This window comes from Centroberyx gerrardi, chromosome 7 (assembly GCF_048128805.1).
Source record: "Centroberyx gerrardi isolate f3 chromosome 7, fCenGer3.hap1.cur.20231027, whole genome shotgun sequence".
In the NCBI taxonomy this organism is placed as follows: Eukaryota; Metazoa; Chordata; class Actinopteri; order Beryciformes; family Berycidae; genus Centroberyx; species Centroberyx gerrardi.
In genome coordinates this window covers 19172484-19193776 of record NC_136003.1, presented here as the reverse complement: position 1 = coordinate 19193776, position 21293 = coordinate 19172484, and the positions used below count along the sequence as shown (strand labels likewise).

The following is a 21293-nucleotide window of genomic DNA, read 5'->3' as shown; positions in this document are numbered from 1 at the left end:
TGTGTGTGTGTGTGTGTGTGTGTGTGTGTGTGTGTGTGCAAGATGCCGCTGTGCCATATTTCCCTGCATCCAAGACACAGGTCAGGAATGCTACAGTTACAAAACCGCAGAGTGTCTGATCCTGACGTCCAAAATCCCTGATCTAAACCACTTGTGTAACAAAACCAGCTGGGGATCTGAGATTTCCCCGACCCTCGATTTTTGTGCCTTCTCAGTGTTCTGCGTCCAAACCCCTCAGAGGCGACGCTGACTCTCCCGTGAGAAATGAATCGCACCAAAAGGCCCCATTTCCCTCTTTTCTTTGGTTGGAGGGCCAGTCGCATCCCCCCCTTTTCACTGCATTTTCACACATTCCATGCATCCAAAATGGCCCCGTTTTCTATCAACTAAGCTTCTTAATTGACTGTTCTATACAGGGGGGGATTAGGCGATAAGAGGGGCAAAGAAAGAGAGGGAAAGCAAAACAAAAAGAGGAAGTAAACGGTCAGTTGGGGGGTGGCAAGACACTAAAGGATTACCCCTGTCATCTGCCCTGGGATAAAAATACACCTTCAGAAGTGTGGGGGGGGGAAAGGAGGAAAGACTTTGTGCAGCATCCAAGAAAAACATGTGCTATCAGGCACTTTCGGAGGCACCCTCTCCCCGGGAGAGAGCGGAGGAAGGCCCCTGCAGTGAGGATTCAGCATTTCCTCCACCAGTAGCTGCAGGCGGGGCCCTCTGAGGACCCGAGAGCCTTTCCATACGTCTACCTCCCGTGTTCTGAGACTCCGCAGCCGAGCTCACTACGCTTGGCCCGGGCCTCGCTCTCTCCGCTGCTTTGTGTTATTTCGCGCTGCCGTCCAGGACCCATATACGTCGACTAAATATATTGTTGTCACGCCATGCCGTTATGTTCTAATTTGTTCTTTCCACTGTTTGCTGAGCTGCCAGTATATTCTATGATTCTCATCACAAACAAGGAAAAGGAGAGGTTGTAAAATAAGGTTTCATGCTGCTGTGAGATCTCCGAACCCTTAAGAGCAAAAGCTGGAGAATGACTTGGAGCTACAGGTACTGGGAATGTGTACTATAACCTGTGAGAGCACACACACACACACACACACACACGCACACACACACGCGCTGACAGGGTGCCAGCTGTGCCATTGACGTAGGTGGAGTCCGAGTATCAAGCCAACACAGGGCTTTATAATCGTCCTGGATTTATAGGTGTGGTGCCTTGTGTTATATATCTAATTACAGATTTTTACAATGATAGCATGTTAAGTGAAATGCAATACAAGAGCGTTACGGCAAGAACCATTGCTTTGACCTAGACATGGCAGCCCATGAAGCCCGACCTTTTAATTTCACCATATAGGGTTTCAGTGAAAAGGGCCGATATGCTTCCTCCTCAGGGGTGCAGTGTTTATGTCACTGGCAGCAAAGCAGACAGGAAAGAGCTTTTTTTTTCTGTCTGTCCTTCCCTCAATCTGCCTCTCATTTTCAGGCTTATCACTCCATTCTGTCTAAGCTCACTCTCTCCTGTCTCTCTCTCCCTCCCCCTCTCTCTCTCTCTCTCTCCCTCTCTCTGCCCTTTCTCTCAAAGGCAGGCACACATTTCTTTTATCTTGTATTCGCCAAACAAAGGTGCCATTAAGTGGCATGCCTTCTGACAATATTTAATTAGGTTAAAACAAGTGGAAATGGCACAACTCCGATTCCAGGGAAATTCCAGCTGGGGAGGAGGGGGGGGGGGGGGGGGGGCAGTAGTAGGGCACAGGGGGGAGGAGATGAAAGTCGAGCTCCATCCCTTTTTGACAGATTGGTACAGACAGGGAAACTTTACACGCTGTTTATTTGACCATGCTTTCCGTACGCACATATCATATTAAAAACCACAAGCGTCGGGAGAGGAGTCAGAAGAAAGGGTTCTTTCCTTCCCCTAACAATGCCCGAGCTGTTCGGGGTGATTTATGCAACACAAAGGTCTCAGCGAGGGGAGAGAAACACACTTTCATGTGTCACTCACTGACACTCTCTACTGCCACTGATGATCTGCAGTGACACATCTGTGCTGACGTGTACACAAACACACATATGCGCGCGTGCACACAGGCAGACACATACACACACACACACACACACACACACAACGTAGACACATTCTACACAGACACACCAGTGCATCTGTCAGTTGTCACTATAATCTTCAATCTGACACCTGGCGATCAGCAAACAATTAGAAAACCATCAAGCGAGCAAATCCTGGTGGTGTTGAAACCATAAAAGGCCGTGGAGTAAAACCCTACAGCTCACAGATTTTGTGTACAGTGTAAAAGCACTGACTGTCCTCTAAAATGCAAACTTATCAAAAATACAAAAAAGAGTCTAGAGCTGGCAAACAAGAAATCAGCAGGACGACAAATGTAAGTTAATATAGTAAAATATAAATGCAGAGTTTCCTTTGCGAAAGTGAGATATCCATAACTTCAAAAAAATAAAGGCTACTGTGAGCAAATGATTGATTCCATCAAAATTAAACTGAACTCAACTCACTGTTGAATAATATTCAATATTCTAATGTAGTTACTCAAGACCATTATGACATTTAAGAGGATATAATACTATAATAAAACTTTTATTGTAAGCTTTTTTTTCCCTCCCAAGATTGATATATAGCATTTCAGAATTGAATCTTTCAAGACAGACACATGTATCAGAATGTGAGCTTATCCTATGATTGAGTTCATACTAAAATATATATTTCTAATCATGTAGCACCTCTCACACTTGGACCAAGTAAATCCAGCACACTCTTACACACGTTTTTTACATCCATAGTGGAATTTTTCAGAAACAAAAACACGCTGTTATAATTGTCAGCAGTGTTTAACATCATAATACATCAAACTCTGTTTCAACCGGGCTGAGGAATCCTACTCTCTCTGCCCTCACATTTGCAGAGCAGATGTCTTGATTAGAGCGTACAAAGAAAATCTGTCACACACACCCCTCCCCCTCCCCAACAAGGACGGGGGACATCAAAATTCATAACCTGCAAGACAGTTTGGTTAATAAAAACATTTGTTGTCTAAGAGAATTCTTGACAACTAACCATTCGACACAAAGGACACCAGGCTGTACATGTAAATGCACAAAATATCCTGGATTCAGTCCAATATTATCAGTGCAGAAAAGTGAAGACCACCCGTATTTGCTCATATAAAGATTGTGGCTCTCGTGTCCAATCAGATATCATAGATCAGACTGTTTATGAGACAACCTGTAAAGACCAGAGGCAGAGACCCAACCACATGTTTTACTGCTGCAGGGTGTTTGAATAATCAGGTACAAGTAAAACAAACAGCTACAGAAGGGATGTTTAGCATGGAGCTCAGGATCCAACTCATGGTAATAAGTGTTCATTAGTTTTAATAGCCTGGCTCCTGGACCAAATGAAATGGAGACCAGAAGACCACATCCAGCTAATGTAAATAAACCAAAAATCTCCTTCCCTCTCTTTCTTTTTATTTTTTTTTTATTTTCTCTCACTTTCTTCACAGCTTGGGTAAGAGTAAAGCAGATAGGGCTGAATACAGCGGCACTGGGAGAAGATAATGCTGTCCTAACCCAAAACTGCAATTTGTATTCTGCTGCGATTACTACTGAAATAGATGTTTTAGCACTGTGCATATGGTTTACATTCAGTATACACAGAGGGAGGGGAAGAACATCTAATTCTCTCAAGAGCGAGGCAAGCTGAGGCTTCTTCGCATTATTTCGAAATGAGAGAAAAATGAAGATGATATCTATTCACCAAATGATGTTAATGTCCTGTTTCCTATCATGCAGCAGCTCCACTGTGTATCGCTGCTCCTTGCCGGTGTTCGGCGGCACATCTTGGTTCCACCTGAGCCCAGAGAGAGGCAGTGAGGCAGGCCCAGCGGTCCAGATGGCCCCCCAGCACGGGCCTGGAACATAAACATGGCTCGGGCCTGGCTGAGGAGAGGGAGACCCCGTTTATTTATGGACATGTCTGGGTCTGGGACGCAATAAGCTTCCCCCTGTACCACACTTCTAGAGAGATAGAGGTGGAGAGAGGGACAGAGAGAAAGGAGAAGAGAGTGATGTGTCCAAACTTACATATGTGGATGGCTTCCACTGTGGTCAGACAGTTGTGGCGCGATCTGGCCCACCTACATGGCAGTAGCAGAATATGAGTGTGTGTGTGTGTGTGTGTCTGTCTGTTGCATGTGCATGTGCATTTATCCTCATCCTCATAAACCAGCTGCCAAGAGAACGCACCAACCGATACATGAATTCCTCCATTCCACATTTTACAAGATTAAATAAGGACTTGTAATAGCTTTTTTTCTGTGGCCTACTCTTTTATCATGTCCCTTTTTTTTCTTTTTCTGTATTATGTATTATGTATATTATACATATATACACATACACACACACATATATATATATATATATATATATATATATATATATATATATATATATATATATATATATATATATACACTTGCTCATATTTTGGTGCAGTTTTTTACCTGCTTACCTGACTGTGCTGAAATGTCTAATAATCTATTATGTGACTATTTTTTTTTTTTTTTGGTTTTTATCTCATGATGTGTACCTTTAAAACTAAATATTATTGCGGTGCTCACATAGTTCAGACGACTTGTCAGCTGCCATGTGAGTAGGCTACATAATAAAAATAACTTAAACTTATTTATGTGAATGTGTGTGTGCCTCCATGGTAAAATGTGCATATGCATACATACTGTAGTTTCTTATCTACAGATTCTTCACCTGCCAGTCCAATGTACAAGCTATAAAGGAAAAAAATTACCTTCTAAACTGGAGGGAAAATGCAACAACTCGGTCATTTGAGGAACCAATTGACCTGACAGTGACGTCAAACGCACCACAAACAAGCCCATGTAGCCAGAGGTATTGGCTGCAGGACGGCGAAAATAGAGCGAGGGTGTGAGTCCGGGGAATTCAAAGAATTTACCGTGTGCTTACCGGTAAAAACCAAGCCCACTGTAGGTTTATGAAAGTATGGCTGAGCGAGGCCCTTTTCATCTCTGCTGCACTCTCCTCAACTATATCGGTTCAATCTAGGTTTTTACAATAGGGCTTTACAGCTTAATAGCCTGGCTACAGAAACCCAGACATCGTAAGGTGTTTTTATGGCTCTTGTAGCTCCTTTATGAGCGGGCCAAATGTCAATGCTTTACTGTACGGCACAGGGGCAGGTACTGCTGCGGGAGAGGGGCGAGACGATTAGTTTGGTTTCATAATCACAGCAGGATCCTTGACATCGTCCTGAGGAGTCGTGGCTATGACTGCGAAGCCTTGATGAGCATTACAGATCATTGGTCCTGGCACACACACAGACACACACACACACATAAAGTACACTCACACACCGCAGCTTAAACTACACTACAGCACATTGCCTCACAAACCCCGCCAGCTCATGTGTTTTCTGTTGCCTTTCACAAGAACCAGAACAAAAACAACCATCCAATATGAAAGCCAAGTTACACATTCAACTAACCCTTGTGGAAGGCTCCGAAATAAATCTGCAACTTTCCTCTTTTGTTTGCAATAAAACAAATCAATGCCACTTATTTCTCACTTCAAACTTTTTTTTTTTGCGGTGTCAGGATAAGCAGAAGTAAAATCGGGGTCATGCAAAGGTGCTATAGCTGTTGATACAATTTGCCATGGTGACAGTGACAATAAGTGTGTGTGGCAGGCGCCTGCTTCATCTTCTTCTGAGTGTGAATGTTCTGTGCTTGTCTCACTCCAGCATCGTTAAATGATTACATAGGGCAATAAAACACAGGCTAGGTGATTAGCACAGTGGCCTGATGCTGAATGCATTCACATACACTCATACGCATGTACACACACACACACACACACACACACACGGGTATAAACATTACACAATCACACCAAACACATGCGCAGCTTCAGCTAATTAAGACCACGCTGCCTTTTAATGCCTGTTTATATCTGACTCTTAAATGAATGCTGCCCCTGGAGCTCCTTCCAAAACAGCTCAGAAGGAAGGAGGAGAGGTGAGAGGGAAGGTGGGATGAAAAGGAGTAAGGGGACTGGCAAATGATTTTGCCCCTCAGTGTCCCTCACCTCAGTTTTTCCTTAACAAAAAAAAAAAGCCAACAAAGGGGAAACTAGTTGCATCAGTGACTCTCTGATGAAAAACAAAAACAAAAACCTGTTGATCGGAAAAGCATTTTAGCCCGAGGACATTTTGATGCACTTCTAGCAAACCTGGCACTAAGCTAGTCTTTATATGATTAAAGAAATCTACACCAAGGGAATGTGAGTAAACAAGACATTTGGGGCCTAAAGATTATCAAGCGTGCTGGGCCGTTCCAATTTCTTTGATGATCTTGATGATTCAGGATCCAGTGAGCGAGCGAACGAGGGCAGAGAGAACTGTAATTCCTGGGACCTCTCAATCAGTACCATGTGGGGCTTTATTGGCGTGGCGCTGCCGCTCCTGCTGCCTTGGCGGGCACGGAGGACACGGAGACCCCGGGGGCAGAGGGACTGGCCATCGCTCGCTCACATCGTTAAAGTCGATAAGCTGGCAGCCGACAGCAGGGAAGCTCGCCATCAGCAATCACCAGGTCCCTGACCGCTGCACTCACATTTTCCAAAACCTTTTCTCTGTGTGTGCTCTCTCTCCCTCTTCCCCCGGTTCGCAGCAGCAGCACGCGCACGGAGCCGGACCGGACTCGGCCCTCCAGAACGCAGCTCTGACTGACCGCCAGCTGGTCCGATGGACGGCGCCAGAGTTCTGGGAGGAGAGTGGAAAAGTCCAGCCTCACCTGGGCGACCTGCGGCCTCTGTCAAGCCTCCTAGTGACAGTAAACATGTGAGACCAGCTACCCTGACATCGCCCAGGCCAATACTTCCACATACCTCCCTGTCTTTACAGGCCAAGCACAGCCCGTAAAGCACAATTAATACAGTATCACCAGATTTTAGAAATGTCACTTTTTTAATTATGTTTGGAAGTGGATTACCCATTTTCATATGCACATATTTTGAGACACAGGGTTTGGATTTCAAGTTGCAGCTTGTATGGACTTGGGGATTAAACGAGAGGGTGGCGTATATGTGTGTGTGTGTGTGTGTGTGTGTGTGTGTGTGTGTGTGTGAGGGAGAGACAGATGTCTGGGAGAGGCTAGGCTGGCAGAGTTTACAGTGGAGGAGTGCAGGCTTTGTAAACGAATGGAGGAACACATACAAACATACGTACCCACCTCACACAAACTCGCCTACTTACGCCATACTGAAACCCAAACTAACAAGACCCGCACACCACTGCTAATGTCCTCCTTGTGCGCGCATATGTGCATATAAGTGCGCGTATGCGTGTGTACGCACACACATCTGTGTGTGTGTGCGTGTGTCTATTCCGACTGCGCTACCAGTGGAGCTCCAGGGTCCCGCCCCACTCTACAGCTGTCCTCACCCCACCACACGTGCGCCCCATTTAAGCTGCTGATGATTGAGAGCTGGGGGACCGATTGGGGGGTGCAGCATAAATGGGGGGGAGGTAGTTATTCATTTTCATTATGCTAGGGTTTCCCCTGGTTTCTAACTGGGGTATTACCAACGTTGCCCATGGAGGCCCAGTGTTACAGTGGAGGTTACCCACTGGAAGGGGGGGGCGAGGGTGGGGTGGAGCAGAGGGAGGTGGGGGTGCAACACTAAGGAGGCCTGTAAAAGAGCTGCCGCCACTAACAGCACCCCATTAACGTCAGCCACAGGGAGCAAAGACACAGAGCCATAAGAAACATACCAGTTACATTACACAGAAAGGCTGAGTGCAATACGATGCGATGCCTACAGTAATTGCATAGCTGCAAAATGTGGCTAATGTTATCAAAGATTTCCAAGTAAAACTGTAACAGCCAGTGTGTGCATTATGAAGTTCAAATGCAGCTAATGAGCATGCTTTCTTCAGGCCTTGCTGACCTAGCCAAGCATGGCAAGACAGTGAACTCCAGTGTCAATGATTAACTTGAACAATAGACGGAGGTTTACCTGAGCCATCAACTACACAGATATACACACAGACTTCCCCCTCCGTATCTCTACCAAAGCTCCACCTTGACTTGCCCACTTTACCCGCTCTGCCATGCCTCAACACATTGTCTGCACAGAGGCCCATAAAACAAGAGCTTGGGAAAAACATGGATCTCATCCCTACAGGCAAAGTGAGCTCCTACAGTACCTGCCTGCCTGCCTGTCTTGAACGCGTCTGGTCAGGTTCTCAAAGACTAGCCCGCGGTAGCTGTTATCAAAAGCTGCTGAAGGATTTAGATGATCGATTGTTATGAAGAGATGAGTAATTCTGGTGAGCTTAGAGGAGATGGCGAAGATAAGCAGCTGGAAGGAATGTTGCAACCATTCACTTCTGTTGTGGGTTTGCAATTGCTACTCTGAAAGGAATGGGTTTTTGACGCAGGTGCTAATGTCAACAGGCTCTCTACAAAGACTTAAAAGTAAACCATGGGCAGTGACAAGCTTGCACTTTCACTGATTGGGAGAATAAATAGAAAAGTTCAGAAATTAAAAAGCACAGGAGCTAAAAGCAAATAGTGGCCAACAGGTCTGATAAGTCAACAGTTTGGAATTTGATTTTGGTTGTGGTAAGAAAGCAGCGAGTAGATAAGAAGGATCCTGAGGCATTGCACCGAGTTTATGGGTTCTGAAATGCTGCAAAGGTTGTGTGTGTGTGTGTGTGTGTGTGCATGTGCGTGTGCATGTGTGCATAGCTCTCCAAGCAGGTGGCTAAAGTCCCCTGAGTGACAAACCCAAAAGGAGAAATCTGATTGGCTGTAGATTATGGACAACTTGATAAAGTATGCACACTGTACTGATACACTAACTTGCACCAAAAAATGCCTCACTGTGCATGGGCACACATGAAATACTGTATGAACACATGGGCTGTGTAAAATATATAGATGTACCTACATACATAGATATGCAGTGAAACAAAAACTAAATATAAAAGACATTACAGAGTAAGATTCACTCATGATTTACCACCTCTCCCTGTGACACTCTTTCCCCATAATCCTCAACTGTCAGGAACCTGAATAACTACATATTCTGAAATCTGATTTGTTGAAAGCAGATTTGGTCAACGTTCAACTATGTAGATGCAGACTGAGAGGAAGTGGAAGACTCTGGCCTCCAAAATGAGCAACTCTTAACACAGACAATGACATTTAGTATGCAAAAAGAGGTTCAGTAGAAATAACTGAATCAGGAGCACATGAAATAAAACTGCCACAGTGTTTGTCAGGAGCTGTAGCTGCTGGTATTTCAGATCCATATCCAATTCAGATCTAAACCCACACACACTGAATATTCTGCTTGGAAGTTCAGCCATAAACAGCGAAACAGTCAAGGAAAATATGAACTACTTTGAAAACATGTAACATGCGTCACTTTGGCCTTGACAGTGTGAACAGTCAATAAGAAACACACTAAAAGACATATATATGCACACATATACACACTCAGGCCCAATCACACACACACCCACACACACCCACACTCTCTCTCTTTCTTTCTCTCTCTCTCTCTCTCTCACACACACACAAACACAGACACACACACAAGACACCTGTGGGAACTGAACTATGAGCAGCATTATACTTGCGCTATTACTGTCACCCAATCATAAGCCGCCCCACCTGCTCCTCAACCATGTCACCTGTATCTCTCTCTCTCTCTCTCTCTCTCTCTCTCTCTCTCTCATTCATTCTGTCTGTTCTCTGTGTTCCATGGTGTCTGAAGTTCAGAGAACTGGAGCGGGTCCAACAAAGAGCTAAAGGACTTGCCAAGTTTCCGTGTGTTGCTGGTTGCAAAAAAGAGTATCCTGATTCAAACAAACACAGCCAGACTGGTTTTCTACCAGTGAATGAATTTTATCCTCCCACATGCTACTTAGTCGTTCATTTTTCTTGCCGAGGTGAAACACATTCAAAGTTATACTGTCAGCTTTTTCACAGAAATTGAACTTGAATCCACTGAGTCCACTTACTTTGAGCAGTCGACTTGAAACGCGGCACAACAAATGACTCACACGGCTCAACACTCCTTCAGTTTGGAAGCTTGGGTATGGTTAGGATCAACAGACGTACAAGGTGAACAGTTGAGTTTATTGAAGTTCACTCTGGGTTTATCAGTGTCGGTACACACAGATGCACATGGCCACTTTGATCTTCAAAGAGAGAGATGAGCTAGAATGAGGGGCAATAAGAAGATAATAATTCCAATCTACATCCATTACTCCATAGATCACAGGGTTACTTCTACTTGCAAGTGGCCTTTACTTTCTGGACCGGACCCATGTTTCATGTTACCACATTGCCATCTAGTGGTCAACGTTGAGACTAACCTTTTTTCTCCCATGAAATGAGCTTTGTGTACAAGTATGATTGTGATAGGCTATGAAAAAATCTATCCATATACCAATCTATAAAGCAAATTTTAGATTCTTATTTTACTAGATCCTATAAATTTCCTCTCAGTTATGGATCTTAAACTGTAACAAGATGATAATGTGTACAAATGCCAATCAAAGGTGCACTTTACACTGTGGATACCTTAGGAAGGTGTAAACTACTCTATCTACCATAAAGGAGCTCATCCACCCATTCACATCCACTGGCTGAAGTCTGATACAACAGAGACACCTGGTGGGTAATGTAAGCATCTTCAACACTGTGTTAATTTATATTGTACTACAACCAGAAAACGTGTAGAGTGAAAAAAAACATGTTGATGCACAAAATGACCCTAACCTCTGAAAAGGTAAAATCAGCACTGTACAGCAAAAACAATGGTCACTTCAAGAGGCCCCTTGCACTACATGCAGTGCTCTAAGTTTGTGCGCACTAAGATGCATGTAAAATCAAAGTCCTTTACATGCTACTGAGGGGATAAAATTGTAATATTTGACCACCAGTTCTCACTCTGCTGAGTGAGCACACAGGGTCTTCCAGTAAGTCTCAGGACAAGGATCCAACTCTGACCTCTAGTGGTGAAGTGGAGAAATGTTTTACTTAGGAAACATGTTTCCCTGAAAACACCCTGGATTGAAATGTTGCTCTTACTAGGAGAGAGGTGCAAAGTGTGGGTATTTCTTTCTCTTTTTGGTAAATTTCTATCCTGCTCTGGAGATTAGATTTATTTTCTGCTTGACTTTGGTATCCACACATCCTAAAATATATTACATTAATTTACTTAAATTCAACCAAGTTGTGTCTTTTTACCAGGATGGTGCATTGTGGGCATGTATTTGTGTACTACACTCCTATTTACTGCATTTGATCATACAAGGGTTTCCAAACAATCAGTAACATAGGGTGCTGTGTTTTTTTTTGTTGTTATTAGGAGAAGCTGTTCAGTCCAGTGATTTAAGAATCTCCAGCAAATCAAGAGTGCATGCACATGCTCTGTGATTTCCATAGAGAGCAACAGGATGTGCATTTGGTTTCTGTTTTAAGTTAAGCTACGTTAATTAACTTTATCACCAAGATCAAGTAAATAGGCTTAAGAAAATAAGTAGCATTGGTACTAATGTTTTAACAATAACCATGCATATCATGTTGCTTCTTACAACCAAATTGATGATGTGCAGTATATGCAAAAGTAAAACTGTAGAAACTACTGTGTGGCAGGTTTACACTTGAGGACTGTATTCATAATATTCTGTGACATCACCACACAGCCATCTTGATAGGAAAATAACAGGTGATTGTAATAAATTAACAGATGATTATAATCAAATACAGACACAGCCAATAAGCTGTGTGTATTATAAAGCACCATATTGGTAGGAAATGCATGTGACATCATGGGAACACTATGAATAGGCATTACTACCTAGATATTTCTCTCTCTCTCTCTCTCTCTCTCTCTCTCTCTCTCTCTGTCTCTCTCTCTCTCTCTCTCTCTCTCTCTCTCTCTCTCTCTCTCTCCAGGCTATTGTATAAACGAATCTAACAAAACAGACTGGCTCTGTCAGAAGGCTCTGTCTAAATAACATAGCAAATAGTGCGTATGGATTTTCATTTCCATACTCCATTTCCTGTTTTAATGTAGCCACAAATTCCCGATGGGTCCAGACTCAGACTGAAAAATCCTTCATGTCCTAAACCGGTGGTTTTCAATCCTGGTCCTTAGGATCCAGACTACTGCTGGTTTTCTATCCTACCAGTTAGTCAATTGCTGTTAATTGCATTCACTTTGTCCCAGTTGTAAATCAGTCCCTCATTAGATGGCTAGAGTGAAAACCAGTATGGCTCTAAACCAGGATGGACCAGGATTGAAAACGACTGTCCTAAACCAATGTTTTACATTAGCACCATAAAATTTTAGTGGCCAAAGGAGGGAATACAGCCCAATAAACTATTAGTGTGCTATTGCCTACATAGTCCACAAGGGTGCAGCAGAGACTAACAATTACAGAAAGGCAACTCAAACTAAAATGAACCATGCTCACTACTACAACATTGCCATGGGTCCTCATTGCTCATTCCTCATTTTTTGCAAAGGAATGACTGTCAAGAGACAAACCAAATAACTCACTGTCAATTATTTTTCATTGTCAATTATTTTTCATGAAAACACATTTTTACAGCCAGCTATCCAGTCAGGGGATTTGATTTGTGACACAAAAGCCCAACAACAGCCCACAGAGACAATGTGAATGTCTGTCTCTTCGATTGAGTGATGTCCTGTGATGAGTGGATGGAGCTAATTATATGGACAGCCTCCAGTCTTTCTAGCTGTCATAACAGCACTTTGGCACAGAAAGACTAATGAGCGCTGTTACTGTAAGCTTCTCCGTGCCTCTGGTCAGGGAGACTGACGGCCACGTAAACACAGTCTTCCACTGCGCGTCTGTCAGTAGCTCAGGTTTGCCTCCTATAGCTTGACAGACTGATGGTAGGCCTACTGCCGAGCTGTCAACAGACAGCATCTACCGGCCCACATACAGACACGCACCCCATAGCTTTCATGTGACATAAACTACTCAAAGACGTCATGATGTTCAAAGATGCTTAACAATCTCACTCCTTATGCTGAAAGGACAGTGTAACTCAAGCCTCAATCAATCCGCTTAAAACCGCAGATAAAAACAGAAACGCACAAAAAAGCCGTCGTCGTCACACAGATCTTCTACACAAGCGTAGGATTTAACACACACACACACACACACATACACGCAGTCTGCTGAGGAGCCTGGTGGTCTGCTGTGTCCCGGGGAGGTCACACAGGAAATTTCACGCTCCTCTTCACACTGAAAATGTCTCCTTTATCCCCCCACTGAGAACGAAAAGAAAAGGGGAAGAGGAGTGAAAGAGTGGAGCGAATGAGAAAGAGCCACTCCTGAATGGGGATGGCTTACTTGTGTAGGTGTGACTCGTTGAAACACAGCGACGGTTGCCACGGCGACCCACACCCGGAAAGTGAGGCGGAACACGGTCACAGGTTCGGTGGAATGTGACATTTGTGAGAGCGGAACACAAAGGGAGGAATTTTCCCTCCAAAACGCGGGAGCGTGAAAAGAACAAGCGAGGTCAGCTCTTGAGGGGGGAAAAAAAACAGAAGAAGGAATGCCTGGTATTAAGAGTAACACAACCCCCGAGACAGTTTAGGTCTTCTGCAGGTGGTGGCAAGAAGACACCTGGAGGTCCACCTGCTCCATATGCCACACACACCTGGATGATACACACCACTTCTTCCTCACAGCCCCCCCCATAAATCTCTATCTCTCTCTTTCTCTCTTATGTGCACGCACCTCCAAAATGCACAACCATGCAAAAAAATACACTTTCAAACCTGTAATAATACAAACGCCTCCTCCGTACTGCGAGTGTGAAGTCAAGCCTACGATACGCTATACATATCTACACCTGCACAGCGGCCGCCTCACCTACGCCTCCCAGTCTGCCCAACAGAGGTTCCGCCTGTTCCCAGCATCTCGTATTCACCACTGTTCTCCAGATCCATAGTGTCCTTGTAGTGAGGTGGGTGGGTGGGTGGGTGGGTGCATGCAGTCTTCCTGTGGCGCTGCCGCCTGCCTGAATGTGAGCGCTGTCTGTCTCTGCGTCCAGGCCCACAGAGATGCCCCTGTGCTGCGCTGTGTGTCTTCTGCTGTTTGCTCTGTGTGTGTGTGTCTGTAGCCTCGGAGCGGGGATGGGGGGTGGGGGTGGGGGGGTGGGGGGGCTAGACTGAGGTTGGGCACACTGGGGTAAAGACAGTGCCTCCACCCCCTTCCTTTTTTTCCACTTCTCTATCTTCTCCCATCTCTCCCCTACTCTCTCTCTCTCTCTCTCTCTCCCATATCCCCACAGAGTATGGCTACACTTAAACAGGAGGTCAAGGACAGAAGGGATGGCAGGATTTCATTGAAAGTCAGCAGAGCTGCATCGGATTTTACGATCCAATACATAGCGAGCAGAGATCAGCCTCGGTTGAAGGAAGGAAATAGCAGACCATTCGGCGGCATGGAGAGTCGAAAGGTGTAAGCACCAGGTGCAGAGGCAGGTTCATCAAAGAGGACGAAGCATATAATCTACGCTTGTCAGACCCGGAGGCATCATCATCCCGGAGAATCCACACTCATGTTCACCACATCCTCTCCGGCACCACACTCTCACTCACAAGCCGCATGGACCTCCTCTCTCTCTCTCCCTCTCTCTCTCAGCCTCCCACTTCCTGCTAGCTCCCCCCCCCCCCCAACACACACACAGACACTCATTCACACACACATACACACGCCACCCTCTAAGCTGCGGTTTCCCTGTAGGAAATCAGCAATCTGCTGCCATTACCACCAGCATCTACTCCTCCTTCCGCCCTCCCCTTCTCTTTCTTTAACCCCTGTTTAAACAATGCATCCCTCCCTCATGAGCAACATTACGGAGGGAAGACAATTGCTGATAGGCCAGCAGGAGGAAACCCCACACAGACTCTGGCAACAGGCCAGAGACAAACACAAAGTAGCTAGTTAGTCTGAAGTGGTGGTTTGGTATCATGGTATCACAGAGGGCTATAGCACTGTGTGGTATGATGTGGTATAGGCTTGCTGCTCAGTTGTGTATTGTTGTAAGTCACTTGCTCTGAGTGTGACCAGAATCGCTGATGGGTGAGTTGGGTTCCTCTGTTAAAAGGAGAAGTTTGGTCTAAAAAAACGACTCCAGACCTCCATGTCAACTCCCAAGGCTTCCAAATGTTCTGCATTTCTCAAGAAAAAATACCAAATTCTGGGCAGATGCCAGCGAAGATGACCACTCACCGTGTGATAAATTATGAAACAGCCTTAGTGTGAGAAAGCTACTGAACTACATTTCTGACCCATGCGGTGGTCTTCAGAGTACTAGGAGCAAAACACTGTGAGAACCCATCGCAAAAAACACGCAGCTAAGAGAAAATCACAAATGGAGGGAAAATCACCAAAGCGCTGAGAAAAAAGAAAAAAAAAAAAGAAAACACTTTACACAGCGCTCCCAGCTTTTCAAAACCTCTCTCCTTCTCGCTCTCTCTCTCTCTCACACACACACACACACACATACACACATAGGCACAAACACATACACCTCGGAACAAAGGTGCCATTTTGCTCAGGAAGGGTCAGCAGTTCCCTCCATCAGACAGGGGCTTGTTCTTGGTCGGAGGCTGCTGCCCAATCTCAGGCCACCCTCCCCTGGCTCCGCCGGCCCCCTCCGGCCCCCTCCGGCCCCCTCCGGCCCCCTCCGGCCCCCACCACCCCGGAGACAAGCTCCCCATTGTTCCTGCACCACTAATAAATGACAGTTCTCCTGTTCAGACAAACTTTAGAGCCCATTCTAAACACACGCGCACGCACACACACACACACACACACACAAACAAAAACTGAGTGTAACCGGTGCACCATATGAAAAGACACATGACAGCTTTTTTTTCTTACATCCAGAAATTTCTCATGGAACTCATTATAAGGTTATCTGACACTAATGATGGAAAGATATTTTTTCCTGCGCTTTGAAATATAGGGGGAAATTGCTCATATTCCATGGGAAGCATGTGCCCTGCAGGCTAAATGAGGTAATACCGAAAGCACATTTGAAAACACGGTGTAATTAATGCATAATAAATGTTTCTATTGCTTTCCATTTCCCCTCGGTCGTTTGGAACGGTCATGACATCTAGACAGGCAGTTCACCAGGAGGTCATGTTACTCAGTCAGTGTTGTCACCTGTGTGCAATGTCACACACACACACACACACACACACCAGATACTGAGCTTGATCAGGGCCAGGACCCGAGGTGAGCCTTGAGTTTAGACATGATAAATCACCACTCAACCTAAGCTCATAAACACACCATTAACACGCTCGACCACAGCAACTCGATCTGTTTACCTTAACCACTGTGCTGGGGACTATCGCTCTCTGGCAGGCCTGTATTAGCATGCCTCGAGGCCTGATGCACATGTCTATCACTGGGGCTCTGGGCTACAACATTGTCTCAACGCTGCTTCGGCCTTGTCTCAAAGCCGTCTCAATGTTGTATGAGATGAGGTCATTTTCCAGGACTGCGAGCTTGCTCCCATACAGAGTAGGCTTTTACATCCAGGACCCGACTATAGAGCTCTATAGAATCACTGCACAGCACCGCTACTGTGGAAGAGAGCGTGTGTGTGTGTGTGTGTCCGTTCAGTCCGCAAGCCTGAATGTGGCTTTGTGTGAATTGATTTGTCTAGGTAATGGTTTAATATAGTGGAAACTGGTGTTAATGCTAACATGTGGTAAGTGTGTGTGATCTTACAAACGTCAACAGCAGCTAAAAAGGTGACACCAGGGAAGGGGCTTTCTCATAAGCTCTGAAATTCTTAACAAACTTTCTGTGATGAGAGAGCGAGTTCTTGGGAAAAGTTGAGCGGAGTAAATACAGGGTTGTTAAGTGAGTCTGACCCTGGTGTGTATGGCTCTCTACTGCGGTTCACCACAAGCATATCATATGACAGCAGAGCCAGCTCCCTCAACCCTGTGAGAAAGTAAATTCCTGCTTCACTATTCTCAGTTTCATTCTGTTACGGCAGATATGGGCCAAGGTGAGAAAAAAAAAGCCACCCAAAATAAGATTTCCTGACATGGTTCTGCCTGCCTTGAGGCCTGACAGGCGGGCTACAGCGGGAGGAGTGGGTGCATGAGGGAGAGTGGGTGTGCGTGCGTTTGTGTGAAGCTCGCGGCGCACAGGGGCGAGGCCGGCCGTGTGCGGGACAGATGCTGGGCGAGCGGGGTCACGTCAACAGACATGCTCCCGCTCCGTCGTTCAAATGACAAAAGGAGGAGGAGGAAGAAGAGGCAGAAGTAGTGAGAAGAGGAGTAAAAAAAAAAAAAAGCCCCACTGTTTAGTCAAGGCCTGCTCACTGACACAAAGTCTGTCTTTGTCTCCCTCCCAGGGTGCCAGATAAAGGAATTCTTGTGTGTCGGGGGCTCTGACCGAGTTTATTTGACACTTCAGCTCCTTTTGTGAAGCAAGTGTCCCACCGTCAATGCTGGCCATGAGAGTCACTTGGCATTAGACAGAGGGTCCCTCTTCAGTGGAGAAAGGGGGTCTTGTTTGGAGAAGATTTTTAATGGAGGGGGTGTGCGGAGGGTGTGGGGTGGGGTGGGGTGGCTCGGTCTGTGCTCTGTGCTGTATACAGACATATAGTGGGGCTCTGTCCCCTTGCCCCGACAATAGATGGAATTCTTTATTGCTAAGGAACTGGATGGGATTGGGGAGGGCAGAGGGGAGATGCTTTAGGATGGAGGAAGCTTCTTCAGATAACTTGCATGGGCACACACAGACACACTTACACACAGACACACACACACACACACACACACACACACACACACACACACACACTCACCTACTATGAATGTAATGCAACAGTATACTCATAAAAAGAACTCCACATGCCATCTCGCAGAACAGGTCCAAAAGCTTCTCTCACAGTATTCTGACCGGGTATGAGGCTTGCAAATAAGTATGAGCAGCTCAAATGAAGTATCTAAGTCCTGATCTATAACCTGATAAGCCATTACTTCCTTGTGCACCAACCACTACAGAGATTTTATCCATTAAGCATGCCATGCAGTCAGGTAGCATTAGCCTGCAGTAATGACAGGTGCTGTACATGACAGGCTTCCCTGCAGGCAGTGTCATGGAACCCAGTGGATTTAGTCACAGGTGAGTGGAGTAATTGTGGGAGAGGTGCAGGCTTCACTGGTGGACTACATGCCTACTAGCTATGGATGTTGCAGCCACTCTATTCATTCATCTCTGTAGCTGATCTTTCACAACTCATGACAAGTCATACAGTCTGTGGATAGGCTGTGCACACCTGGCGCTGCAGGTGTACAGACCAGCTATGGCTACGTCCGATTACGCACAAGCGTCAGGTTTTCACCCATAAAGGTGTAAACTAAATAATCTAAATAAGTAGACAGGTAGATAGGTTATGGATGTCAGACAACAATAGCGCTCCATTCCGCAAATACAGCCAAGTAAATTTGAATTAGTATCTCGGGTGAGAGATGCGCGCGTCACGAACCCAGGAAATAACGGAGCGGTGTTCCCACAGGGGGACGCTGAACAGGTGAACCTGACTGTGTGGAGCAGACCAGGGGTTCCCAGAGTGTTTATATCAAGAACCCCCAAACAGATACAGATTAAACCCAGATTTGATAAGATTTTGTCTTAAGGAACCCCATCTGTGAAGATTTTGATTATTAGATATGACTTGATAGGTCAAATGGATGGGCGGGTGGAGAGATAGCGACAGAAACTTCAGATCAAAACAGTCATCCTTATATATTCTCTCACTGTGCTAACCCTAGGGAGTGAAATAATAGTGAAATTAAGATATTCCTCGTTTTGCTGAGGACCCCCTGGAACCCCCTCAAGGACCCCTGGTGGTTCCCGGACCCTATTTTGGGAACCACTGGAAGACCATGCCTGCATGTTTTGACGCTTTGAAAAAGAGATGACAACTTGAATTTCTGGCAAGACTCAAGGCTATTCGTAACCAGTGAGCATCGCTATTAAATATTACTGCCAAAAGCAGCATATCAGCATGGTTGTGTCGTGATAGCAGATTATCTTTTCTAACATACCTGTTGGACTGATCAGGAGATGCGTAATGGGATAATCCGAATCGTTGGACGTGGTTATCTACTGAGTACCGCTTCCAAAAAATCTTCCAGGATATTCCATTCCTTGTGCCCAAATCCACTCACAATAAATATCAATTTCCAAAAGCATATCACGTCATTGACCATCTATGACAATGGCCAAACTGGAGCCAGCGACGATTATCCCAAGAGACTCGTCTGTCCGGCCACTGGCTCGTCCAGCACCAGGACTTCGACAGGACTGATGGACACCACTCATCCCATGCAACAGACAGAAGGACCTTATATCCAAGAAAACTATCCATAACTGGTGTGTTGGATCCATCAGCGGTTGCCATCATCAACGTGATTAAGTTTTTCCCAATAATAATAATAACTCCCCCACGTGTGTCAACACTATAACGGTAGTAATTAATCCTGTTTGTGCGTCCAAAGAATCCTTGCGTACACTGCTTTGGTAAAATCCGTGCGTAAAGTGCATTGGTAAAGTAAGCAGATCGATCAGTGTGATCAATTCCAATATGAAACAGTAGATCCTCGCTTCCACCTAATGGTCCAGCGCAATGGTGGTCCTTGCTTGGGATCCCATTCGTCTCTCTCTCGCTGATACGATGCGCTTCTCTCGAGAGCCGGAGCCGCACTGAGCCATACTTGGAGCAGGGCAGCGCAGCACATGCGAGCCTCAGCCAACGTAGGCACGCAAAGCATGATGGTACGTGTAGTTTATTGTTGTTGCTGCCAAATATTTTCGAACATAAAAAATAGGATTAAGTTATAACCACGGATATAGTGCAGAGTAAACCCACCAAAACTCGGCTTCACCCCTTCTTTAAATGGAGATATTTGTAGGCTGGCATAAATCGTCATTAAGTAAATGTATAGTACACATAGTAGGAAGTATTAAAACTGAAAAAAACATCAGGAAAATATATGTAAATTAGATTAATATAGTAACTTTTAAGGAAAAACATGATTCAAGTTTGTTTTTTTGTTGTTTTTTTTTCGAAAATTTATTATAATTGATGTTTGTTTACATTTAGGCTACACATTTATATCACCTACTTGAGCTCATATTTACCCACCTTTTCATTTAATACTAGCCTACATCCCGGGTCATAATGATAGCCTACATTATGCGGCTATTTGAAAATGATTGGAAATTATTCAACTAGCCACATTAACTTGCATGGAATAAAACCTGTACATACTTATGAGAAGTGCTACAGGTCCACTCCTGACATTATCAACCCAAGATTTGCACTAATTATTATTTTTCTCTGTAACAGCCAAATCTAGTATTATGTCATGGATATAGGCCTATTAAATAGTGGTTGCCGTCACTAATCACTAATCAGATTAATCTGTCAGTGTGATCCTGCATTGCGTGTGAGCGCTGAGCGCAGGGAGAGTGAGTAATAATGATCATCTGTCGTTCTGCAGAGATAGTGGGATGTCGGTGCCTTGAATCACCTTCCCATGAATGAATCTCTTGTCTTTCTTACCTCACTTTCATGTCCTAACCACCTCCAGGCTTGCTTTTATTTCTGGGATCATAAGTCCTAGCGCTCCCCTTTAAACTCAAAACAGGGACTGGATTTTTGGGAATGGAGTCTCACAGGCCAAGCTGATAAAATGGGTTAAATCACATTGAAGACAATACAATCAGATTCGATTTAAATTAGACTTTTACAGAACAACAAAGTCAAAATTAGATTTGCCATCAGTTATGGATTTGTCACTTATTTACATACAGTATTCTGTCTTCTAGACTAGGAGAATATCTCTACTCCCTGTGTGAGGAATAGTGTAAAAAAAAAAAATCATATGTTTACAATATGTGGTAATTTAGAGATATACATACTGCATATGTAATTACATTATGGTGATTGATTGTGAATGTTGAATTATGGCATGCACTTTGATATAGTCTATTATTCCCAAGGATTACAGTTGGTTAAAAGGGATCACATAGCAAAGAAAATACATATAGTACCCAGTGATGTAGTGGTAAATAAAACGGTGTGTAAACTACAGTATGACATCCAGTA

General features: G+C 44.8%; 1 long non-coding RNA gene across 3 annotated transcripts in view; it reads right to left on the bottom strand.

The window, feature by feature from the left end:
* Nucleotides 1-19925, bottom strand: part of LOC139930951 (uncharacterized) — a 54647-nt gene extending 34722 nt beyond the window's left edge. The window contains exon 1 of one of the 3 annotated variants that reach the window (XR_011785493.2): nt 19228-19925. This is a non-coding gene — a long non-coding RNA (uncharacterized LOC139930951). Of the gene's footprint in view, nt 1-10105; nt 10273-13295; nt 14107-19227 lie in introns of those variants that run through there. The other 2 variants (XR_013504994.1, XR_013504993.1) reach the window with 2 other exon arrangements.
* Between the last annotated feature and the right edge of the window lie 1368 nt (nt 19926-21293).